Raw genomic sequence first — 12,211 nt, forward strand, 5'->3', positions numbered from 1 at the left:
ATGGAATGTAATCCTCACAGCACAACTGACCCCCTCTAGGTGAGAGAGTGATTTGTGCAGCAAATACGTGATAGCATCCTCCACTCCCACCTTCTCCTTATATGCAAACTGAAGTGGATCCTGGGCGTGCCTGGTTTGTGGCCTCAGATTCTGTATTATCAGCCGCTCCATGAATCATGAATCTCGCCTCTCAGGAGCTTTCCAAACAACTTGAGCGCCACTGAAGTAAGATTCTGTGGTCTATAATTTCCCGGGTCATCTCTATTCCCTTTCTTGAAAAAGGGAGCAACATTTAGAACTCAAGAACATAGGAAATAGGATGAGGCCAATCAAGCCTGCTCTGCCATTCAATAATATCACAGCTGATCCGACGATGGACTCATCTCAACCTACCTGCCTTTTCCTCATAAACTTAACTCGCCAACTATGCAAAAATCTATCCAACCTTGTCTAAAGTATATTTACTGAGGACGTCTCCACTGCTCCATCGGGCAGAGGATTCCAGAGATTTACCACACTTTGGGAAAAAAGCAGTTCAGCCTCATCTGCGTCCTCACTTTACACCCCACCCCCCGAATCTTAAGGCTATGTCCTCTAGTATCGGACCGTTTCATTTTCGCCATGGAGGTCCAATCCTTATACACTTCAATTCCCCATCAAGAAAACCTCAAATCCCTCCGCTACTTTCTTGACAACAGACCTCACCAGTTCCCCAACACCACCACACTCCTCCGGTGGGCGGAACTGGTACTCACACTTAATAACTTCTCTTTCGGCACTTCCCACTTTCTTCAGACCAAGGGTGTAGCTATGGGCACTCGCATGGGCCTCAGCTATGCCTGCGTCTTAGTGGGTTATGTGGAACAGTCTATACTCCAAATCTATACTGGTACTGCTCACCAACTTTTCCTTCGCTACATTGACGACTACATTGGTGCTGCTTCCTGCACCCATGCTGAATTCGTCAATTTCATCAACTTTGCTTCTAACTTTCACCCAGCCCTCAAATTCACTTGGTCCATCTCGGACAAGTCTCTCCCTTTTCTCGATCCCTCGGTCTCAATCTCTGGAGACAGACTGTCCACTGACATCTTCTATAAACCCACTGACTCCCATAACTACCTTGATTATACCTCTTTCCACCCTGCCAAATGTACAAATGCTATTCCCTATTCCCAGTTCCTCCGTCTCCGCCGCATCTGCTCCCAGGATGAGGCTTTCCATTCCAGGACATCTCAAATGTCCTCTTTCTTTAAGAATCGTAGTTTCCCTTCTGCCGTCATCAATGATGCCCTCACCCGCATCTCCTCCATTTCCGGCTCTTCGGCCCTCACCCCATCCTTCCGTCACCACAACAGGGACCGTGTGCCCCTGGTCCTCACCTATCACCCCACCAGCCTCCGGATGCAGCATATTATCCTCCGCAACTTCCACCACCTTCAACAGGCCCCCACCACTAAGGACATCTTTCCCTCTCTACCCTTCTCTGCTTTTCACAGGGATTGTTCCCTCCGCGACTCCCTGTTCCACACGTCCCTCCCCACGGATCTCCCACCTGGCACTTATCTCTGCAGGGGTAAGTGCTACACCTGTCCCTACACCTCCTCTCTTACCACCATTCAGCACCTCAAACAGTCCTTCCAGGTGAGGCAACACTTCACGTGAGTCTGTTGGGGCATCTATTGCATCCGATGCTCCCAGTGCGGCCTCCTCTACATCGGCGAGACCCGATGCAGATTGGGGGACCGCTTCGTCGAGCACCTCCGCTTCGTCCGCCACAACAGACAGGATCTACCAGTCGTCAACCACTTAAACTCCCCTTCACATTCCCATTCAGATATGTGCATACATGATCTCTTCTACTGCCATGATGAGGCCAAACTCAGGTCGGAGGAGCAACATCTCATAGACCGTCTGGGTAGCCTCCAGCCCCTTGGTATGAACATCGAATTTTCCAACTTCCGGTAATTCCCTCCCACTCCCTTCCCCTATCACACTTTTATTCTGCCTCCTCTTCTAGTTGCCTATCACCACTCTCATGATTCTGCCTTCTTCTACTATCCATAGTGCTTTCCCCTTACATTCCTTCTTTACCTCTCCGGACTATCACCTCCCTGCATCCCCTCCCCCCACGATCTTTCCTATGATTGGTTTTTCGCCTGCACCTTCCGTCTCCCCCCACGTTTTTTATAGGGCCTCGCCCCCTCCTTCTTCTGCCCTGACGAAGGGTCTCGGCCCGAAACATTGATTGCTCTTTTCATTGGATGCTGCCCGTCCCGCTGAGTTCATCCAGCTTCTGTACGTGTTGATTTGACCACAGCATCTGCAGTGTACTTTGTGTTTACTATTCTCCTAACATATTCCTCGTATTTCACACTGCCACCCAGCTTTGTGTCATCTGCAAATTTGCTAATGTTACTTTTAATCCATTCATCTAAATCATAAATGTATATTGTAAATAGCTGCGGCCCCAGCACTGATTCCTGTGGTACCCCACTAATCACTGCCTGCCATTCTAAAAAGGACCCGGTAATGCCTACTCTTTCTTTCCCGTCTGCCAACCAATTTTCTATCCATGTTAGTACACTACTCTCAATACCATGTGCTCCAATTTTGCCAAATAACCTCCTATGTGGGGCATTATCAAAGACTTTCTGAAAGTCCAGGTACACTACATCAACTAGCTCTCCGCTGTCAATTTTCATAGTTACATCCTAAAAGTATTCCAGAAGATTAGTCAAGCATGATTTCCTCTTCCTAAATCCATGCTGACTCGGACCGATCCTGTCACTGCTATCCAAATATGCGGCTATTTTATCTTTTATAATTGACTACTGCATCTTCCCTACCACTGAAATCAGGCAAACTGGTCTATAAGTTCCTGTTTCTTTTCTGTCACCCCTTTCTTTTCAAGTGCAATAGCATTTTCTACCCTCCAATCCGCAGGAAGTGATCCTGAATCTTTAGGACATTGGATCATGATTGCCAATGCATGCACGACTGCTAGATCCACATCCTTAATTACCCTGGGATGCAGGCCATCAGGCCCTGGGGATTCATCAACCTTCAGTCCCATTAATCCCAACACCAATTTCTGCCTAATGTGAATTTCGTTCAGTTCCTCCGTTACCCCAGGTCCTCTGGCCACTGTAGCATCTGCGTCTTCCCTAGTGAAGACAGATCTAAAGTATCTGTTAAACTCGTCTGCCATTTCCTTATTCCTCATAATATATTCACCCGCTTCTGCCTTCAACGGCCCAACTTTTGTCTTAACTATTTTTTTTTTAACTCTTCACATACCTAAAGAAGCTTTTACTATCTTCCTTTATATTCTTGGCAAGCTTACCTTCGTACCTCATCTTTTCTCCCCATATTACCTTTTTAGTAATCTTCTGTTCCTCTTTAAAATTTCCCCAATCCTCTGGATTCCCGGCTAATGTTTGCTATGTTATACTCCTTCTCTTTTATTTTTTCTCGTGCCCTTGAATTCCCTTGACAGCCACGGTCGCCCCTCACTCCATCTTTGGAATGAACTGTTCCTGCACCTTCTGTATTATTCCCAGAAATACCTGCCATTGTTGTTTCACTGTCATACTTGCTAGTGTATCCTTCCTGTCGGCTTTGGCTAGTTCCTCCCTCATGGCTCCACAGTCCCCTTTGTTCAACTGTAATACTGACACTTCCGGTTTTCCCTTCTCCCTCTCAAATTGTAGATTAAAACTTATCATAATATGGTCACTAAAGACACGAATTGTTCATACCAGAAACTACTATACTTAATTCATAAACACCTGATTTAATTTGAACTACAACTGCCGTCGGGCCTCGCGCTCAACCGGCTGCAACTGTCGAGCAGGGCAGTCCGCGGCGCCTTCTGGGAGCTGTAGTCAAAACTCCTTGTTCGCTTCTTGCAAGGCCACGTTTCCTCATCTGGGAACGGACTAACCGTGGCGTCGAAAGCGAACTACGCCTGTCGTTATGGAAATAGCCACCCACAGAAATAACTCGCTGAACTCCATCATGGCGATGGCGCGGAAAAGAAGGCGCACATTTCTACCTGGCCTGTTGCAGCTCTGACCCAACTCAGTCCGGTGCTGTCATTAGTTGTGGTGCCTATCTGTGAAATGAAAACTCACACGATAATGTGAATGTTTGTCAGCCTTGCAAAGTGTGAACACGAATGTTTCCAGTCGGAGAACAGACTGTGACGTCAGTGGATGTATGTTGTCATGACAGTCCTCTAAATAACGACACTTTACTGCAGGATAAAATGAAGTTTGTGATGTTTATAACGAATGTGGTGAATTGTTCTGCTCAGACATCCCGTCCTAATGAGGAAATTAAACTTTTTATGAAAACTGCAGAAAGGTGTCTTGATATAACTGGTGTTATGCGGGAAGCCATAAATTAAGCTCTGATGGGTATGGCTTCTATATCTCAGTCTACGTGTGAAGCTACATTATGGGATTAAAATATTGCAGTGGGATGTGAGAAGTCTGATGTCGCATGGTCAAGGTTTTAAGAACTTTATTTCTGATTGTCAAATTTTCACGATGTTTTATATATACACAAGAAACCTGGTATTTAAAACGATACATATTCTAAATGTTTTAGTAGGAAAGAGGTTGTACAATTGTAGATTGAGGGTGTGCAGAGATATTTAGGGAGAGGAATGGGGTGTTCGGGAAAGGTATGGAGTATCAGTTAAGCAGGAAAGGGCTGGCCCAAGGTGAGGAAAGTGGAGACGGTTGTGAAAAATGTTTACTGGAGGTCATATTCAGATAATATTGGAAGGGATATTAAACTTGGAGATGTTTGCGGATTGTATAATACATTCGGGGATTCGTAGGGATCATAATATTCACCTGTGATTGATAAGAGTAAAATGATTGTCACGGAAACAGGGAAGGTTGTGTTACTGGCTGGGTTATTTGATGAGATTCATAATAAAGATAATTTTAGTAAAGACGTTAAACAGTGTACGGATCAGGTACTCTGTGAATCCCCTGACTTATTGAAGGTCAGCTGTAGCAATGATAGTATAACTGATGTAGAGTTCTCTTTCTGTGAAATTAAGAAGGCTATTATTAATTCGGACAACACGCAGACAATGCTGAAGAAACTCAGCAAGGCAGGGAGCAGTCGAAGTTTTGGCCTAGATATTTCAACAGGACTGCAGGCTAAATAACAAAACTGACCTGAAGAGTTCCTCTAACATATTGTGCATTTTGCTTGAATTTCCAAAATCTGCAGATGGTTGGGTTTGGTTATTATTAATGCAAGTCAAATGTCTCTAGGAAAGGATAATATATGTTAGTGTATGATTAGCCATCTGACTGACAACTCTCTTGATGATAATAACATTTTAGAATCGCATTTATAGATTAGGCTATATTCTTTACTCGTAGAAATTGGTTTTCTAGCGGCTCTACGCCTCATCCTTCTAGTTATTGGCCTTATCATTAACACTTCAGTTTTGTAAACTTGTGGAACCTATGTTAATCGAGCGGATGAAATATATTTTGGATAAAGTTGATATATTGCTTTATCAAAGTGGGTTTCAGAAGGGTAATCTGACGTTGGATTCAGTTTTAGCTTTAGAAGATAATATTAAGAGAATACAATTAAATAATGATGTTGTAATAGCAGTATTTTCTGATATTGAAAAGGCATGCGATGTTTATAGAAGGATGTACTTTGGATTAAATTCTGATAAAGAAGATTGAGGGAAAGTCTGCATACTTTTCTGAGTTTTATATTTGGACAGTCTGTGTTGGTACAGGTGGGCGAGTTGCATACGGGTTTCTATGGGACAGAGACTGAGAAAGAATAAGGCAGCATTTGTAACCTTTTATCATTTAATATTATGATTAATGATATTTTCTCAGAGATGTCCTCTGGCCACTATATAACCACTGTATTCGGATGGTGAAGCTTTATGGATTAGAGGTAGAAATTTCAATTATACTGTATATTGGATGCAATTGGCAGTTAATAAGTTTCAACGACAGACAGACAGATGAGGATTTAAACTTTCAGTAGCTAATGCACAAGTTCTATGTTTTGCAAATGGGATAAATATTGGATTTGAAATTATATGGTCAAACACTTGAAGATATACCAGTGGTAAGTTTTCCAGTCAAGTGGATCGATAACAAGCTGAGATGGAAGTACCAGATCAGTAAAACAATTGATCAATATAAAGGAGTATGAAATAATCTCAGGTGTCAGTGGGTGTTCTGGGGTGCTACATGAATATCACTCTTGACCGCTTTCATCTTTGCTTGATTACGGTGGTGTGGCTCATACATCAGCTTCATATTCAACTCTATGGGTGTGAAGCAACCACAGGCTTTACGATGGTGTTGTGCTCAGTCAGGTCGGCCCTTGTTTTGTCTTCACTGGTGGAAATAGGATAAGTACACTTGCATTTATGGAGATTGCAGTTGATGTTGACATACAGGATTAATTTGAGCGACAAAGAAATAATCACACTGTTAAAGTTCGGGTGGAGGAATATTGGAAACACCAGAGGAAGAGTGATTTTACTTTTAGGTGCTGGGATCTTATCACGCTGAGAAGATGGGAATGTTGGATCACGCAAGGTTTCCCACTGCCACATTCTCTGAAACCCACATTTTTCTCTCTATAACTATTCAATGTTCGGTCACACAGTTTAATAAGGTCCAAGGATTCTGCTCTGCCCGGGAGCCTGTTCATCCATCAGTTTATAAAGGAAAATTATTATGACATGGCAACCATTAACTCAGACTAATCGAAAATAATTTAAGTGGGAATGTTTGTGTGGCTGTCCTGTGCATGAATTACAGGTAACGATAAAGAAAGGACTCGACAACCATTTATCAGCACATACAGCAGAATTTATTGCTATCTTTTTAGGGTTACGGAGGGTGGAGGAATTTTGTCCAAGTAAAATTTAAATGTGTTCAGATGCCGTTTCGGTTTTGTTGTGTCCTAAGAAGATCATTCTAGCAGTCCGTTGTTGTCATTACTGTTGGGAACTCATCAAACATAATTTCATATTCAAAGTATTGGCTTTTATGTTCCCTTCTCTTGGGTCCCTGCACACAGACTGCTGGGGGGAGTGGGCGGATTGACTGTTTAGTTAAAAAATCAACAATGCATGAAGACCTCCCACTGAACAAATCAGAAGCTGAGAGGATTAACTACTAGGCCCTTCTGGCAGGACGAGCGGGATAATGGGCACGGAGGTGAGGAGACACATTTACAGAATACATAAAACGGTTAATTTTATGGGAGAAAGGAGTAAGAAAAAGGAGGGAAAGAATGATATCGATACGGTTCAGAATTGGCTCAGTTGCTGATACGGGATTAGCAAATAGGCATCAGACGAGACCCCTGTCGTCTTGTGCGGAAGTCGGACTGTGAGATTGGTGGGCCGGAATGGGAATAGATGGACATATCAGCAGAAATGGCTGGATCGCATTCCGGAGTAGATCTTTGACTGATATCTGGCAGGGCCAATGAGGTACTGAGTCTCCTGGACGGAGCTTTACCCCCCCCCCCCCCCCAAACACACACTATCCTGATATCCCGGAGCTGCCGGTCAATGGGATAATCCGCTCGGGAAATACCCCTGGGAGATCAGGCGGTAAATGAGTGGAGCTGGAGCCCGAAACGGAGACACTGCGGCCGCCTCCGGCTTGTGCTCAGGACGCGGCTTTATTAATGAACTGAAGCACCGAGATGACCGGATATTTCACCGCGCTGATCACCTGCTCCCTGAATTTCGACTGAGTCACCGCGTAAATAAATGTGTTCGTGCAGCAGCTGAAATTCCTCAGCAAAAACCCCGCGCGGTTAAAGATCTTTTCAGATTCATTGAAATCAAATCCCTTTCCTGAGACGTGATAATATATGACATTTACAAACTGTGTCATCCACAGGAGGATGAAGCTGCCGGAGAGGGTGAAGAGTAAAACCACAGACCTCCTCCTGCTCTCCATCTCCGGGTCACTGAGGTTCTCACCCTTGCTCTGACCCTTCAGCCCCTTACGGACCCGACTGGCCACTAAAATGTGTCTGACTGTCAGGGCGTTGAGCAGTATTATCGCAGCAAAAGGCAGGAACGGAGTTAAAACCGTATCCAGCCAGTCAAATCCCACCCACCAGGGGTCAGTGAAATAATTTTCTTTGATAGCACAGAGCCACGGAACATTGTCGATGATTATCCAGGGTTCCCATGTGAAGTATCGGGGAACGTTTCTCAGACAGGACAGTGCGCCGGTTGTTGTTAGAACCACAGCCGCAGTTTTCCCGGTGCAATATTTTGTTTTCAGTTTCTGGCAGCAAATGGCGACAAACCGATCAAAGGTGAAAGTGACGGTGAACCAGACAGAACAGTGTGTGGCCGAGTACGACAGTACTTCCATAACACTGCAGACAGGGGTGAGTTTTGAAAAGCTCCAACGGAAGTAATACCAATTTATTTGATACAAAAAGACCTCGGTGACAATGGTCAGTAGATCCGCCGCTGCCATGGCCACCAGGTAGCGAGTGGTGCAGGTAGAGAGGCCGCACTTTCCCCGGGACAGGATCACAATCGCCACTAGATTCACTGGGAAGAGAGAGAGAAATGCCTTCTCCAGTGTGGAGATAAGACAATGTGTGGACAATCGTCGGCGATAAAAACGAGCGGTTTGAACAACGATCGGTGCTGATCCCGATTCCAGTCGCTGATGGGGCCGGTTTCACTGGTTTAACCCTCTGGAAACTCAGCACCTGATGGGGCCAAGAAGCGAACAGAGAGGAGCAACACGCACACAAAATACTGGAGGAACTCAGAAAGTACAGAGAGCACCCATGGAATTTAACAAACTCTTGTTTCAGGGCGAGAGCCTTCTTCACGTCGAAGCAGTGCCCCAATTTACTACGGCACACAGAGTGAAAACAGAACAACTTATTAACCTGAGGCTGAGTGACTCCGTTAATTGATTAATTCTGCACGCAGCTCAATTCGAAACACACGTCAGCAGATCCGCGGTCACTAGTTGGGTGATCAACCCAATTATTGACCACCGGGCAGTGGGATCCGGCTGTGACAGAATTCATAGGGAGACTTGAACTATACGGCCAGGGCTTCGCTCTAATCAATAGCTCAGAAACAGGGAACTTCACAATGTAAACCACTGGGTTTGGTGCGGCTGTAACGAAAACCAGTTTCCCTCGGGATCAATAAAGTATGTCTGTCTGTCTGTCTGTCTGTCTGTCTTGTTCCAGCCACATTTTCCCGAGAGCTGCCTGTCCCCCGCACGGAGATAAATCTGAATCAGGTGTCATTAAACGGTCCCAGTCTTACCATTCCGAAGATCCTCCCCTGCGCAGCACCGGCGCAACTCTAGATAAGGTTCTATTAAAACCCTGCCATTCACCCCTTCCCGGAGAGCTGCCTGTCCGAGTACTGGTACAACACTGCCCCATTAAAACCCTGCCATTCACCCCTTCCCGGAGAGCTGCCTGTCCGAGTACTGGTACAACACTGCCCCATTAAAACCCTGCCATTCACCCCTTCCCGGAGAGCTACCTGTCCGAGTACTGGTACAACAATGTTCCTTAAAATCCCTCCCATTCACCCCTTCCCGGAGAGCTGCCTGTCCGAGTACTGGTACAACACTGTCCCATTAAAACCCTCCCATTCACCCCTTCCCGGAGAGCTGCCTGTCCGAGTACTGGTACAACACTGCCCCATTAAAACCCTGCCATTCACCCCTTCCCGGAGAGCTGCCTGTCCGAGCACTGGTACAACACTGGGCAATGCCCCATTAAAACCCTGCCATTCACCCCTTCCCGGAGAGCTGCCTGTCCGAGTACTGGTACAACACTGGGCAATGTCCCATTAAAACCTTTCCATTCACCCCTTCCCGGAGAGCTGCCTGTCCGAGAAGTGGTACAACACTAGGCAATGTCCCATTAAAACCCTCCCATTCACCCCTTCCCGGAGAGCTGCCTGTCCGAGCACTGGTACAACAATGTCCCATTAAAACCCTCCCATTCACCCCTTCCCGGAGAGCTGCCTGTCCGAGCACTGGTACAACAATGTCCCATTAAAACCTTCTCCATCACAGCTTCCCGGAGAGCTGCCTGTCCGAGTACTGGTACAACACTGGGCAATGTCCCATTAAAACCCTCCCATTCACCCCTTCCCGGAGAGCTGCCTGTCCGAGCACTGGTACAACAATGTCCCATTAAAACCTTCTCCATCACAGCTTCCCGGAGAGCTGCCTGTCCGAGTACTGGTACAACACTGGGCAATGTCCCATTAAAACCCTCCCATTCACCCCTTCCCGGAGAGCTGCCTGTCCGAGCACTGGTACAACAATGTCCCATTAAAACCTTCTCCATCACAGCTTCCCGGAGAGCTGCCTGTCCGAGTACTGGTACAACACTGGGCAATGTCCCATTAAAACCCTCCCATTCACCCCTTCCCGGAGAGCTGCCTGTCCGAGCACTGGTACAACAATGTCCCATTAAAACCTTCTCCATCACAGCTTCCCGGAGAGCTGCCTGTCCGAGTACTGGTACAACACTGGGCAATGTCCCATTAAAACCCTCCCATTCACCCCTTCCCGGAGAGCTGCCTGTCCGAGCACTGGTACAACAATGTCCCATTAAAACCTTCTCCATCACAGCTTCCCGGAGAGCTGCCTGTCCGAGTACTGGTACAACACTGGGCAATGTCCCATTAAAACCCTCCCATTCACCCCTTCCCGGAGAGCTGCCTGTCCGAGCACTGGTACAACAATGTCCCATTAAAACCTTCTCCATCACAGCTTCCTGGAGAACTGCCTGTCCGAGTACTGGTACAACACTGTCCCATTAAAACCTTCTCCATCACAGCTTCCTGGAGAACTGCCTGTCCGAGTACTGGTACAACAATGTCCCATTAAAACCCTCCCATTCACCCCTTCCCGGAGTGCTGCCTGTCCGAGCACTGGTACAACACTGCCCCATTAAAACCCTCCCATTCACCCCTTCCCGGAGAGCTGCCTGTCCGAGTACTGGTACAACAATGTCCCATTAAAACCCTCCCATTCACCCCTTCCCGGAGAGCTGCCTGTCCGAGCACTGGTACAACACTGGGCAATGTCCCATTAAAACCCTCCCATTCACCCCTTCCCGGAGAGCTGCCTGTCCGAGCACTGGTACAACAATGTCCCATTAAAACCCTCTCATTCACCCCTTCCCGGAGAGCTGCCTGTCCGAGTACTGGTACAACACTGTCCCATTAAAACCCTCCCATTCACCCCTTCCCGGAGAGCTGCCTGTCCGAGCACTGGTACAACAATGTCCCATTAAAACCTTCTCCATCACAGCTTCCTGGAGAACTGCCTGTCCGAGTACTGGTACAACACTGTCCCATTAAAACCCTCCCATTCACCCCTTCCCCGAGAGCTGCCTGTCCGAGCACTGGTACAACAATGTCCCATTAAAACCTTCTCCATCACAGCTTCCTGGAGAACTGTCTGTCCACCGCACTGGGACAAATCTGTACAAGGTGTCATTAAAGGCAAGACAACGTTCGAGTCAATCCCGTCAGTTAGAGGAGAGACAGAGGTTTTGTTCCGCTTGTCATTAAAATCAGAATGTTGAATTAACAGGACCGATATCTCTGCCGGATATCTGTGCAATGCTCATCAAGATGGCAGCTTGTTAAAGCAGGTTCACAGCGGTTAACAGTCAGAAATCAGACATGAATTGCTCTGCTCACTCACCAGGAACTCCAATGACGGCAATGAACACATACAATATTTTCTCCACACTGCTGTAACTATCCAACATTGCAGACATTGTCTCTGTCCAATGATCCGTCTGTGCCACAGGTGATCTCTCGGAATGACATGTCGAGGCAGCATTTGCATGGAGTTTTTAAAACCATTTAGCGACTCCGCAGGGACAGATTTGAACAGATTTAAAAATAGAGATTTTTAAATTATTTACAATCCTTTTACGTCAGACACGTGAAATCCCCGCGGTTACAGTATGCGATTAAATTAATAATTTAATATTTAGACCGTTTGTAGGGGATAGTTTGCCCCAACAAAGGTGACTGAACCTGACAGGTATCTTATCAATTAATGGTGCTTCCACTGTAAATATGAACTTCAAAGGAACCTGTCACAGCGGTGCGGACATGGCCAGAGTGCGCAGCGAGAGACACTGAAGCAGTTCG

Source organism: Hemitrygon akajei, unplaced genomic scaffold, assembly GCF_048418815.1.
Source record: "Hemitrygon akajei unplaced genomic scaffold, sHemAka1.3 Scf000064, whole genome shotgun sequence".
Lineage (NCBI taxonomy): Eukaryota > Metazoa > Chordata > Chondrichthyes > Myliobatiformes > Dasyatidae > Hemitrygon > Hemitrygon akajei.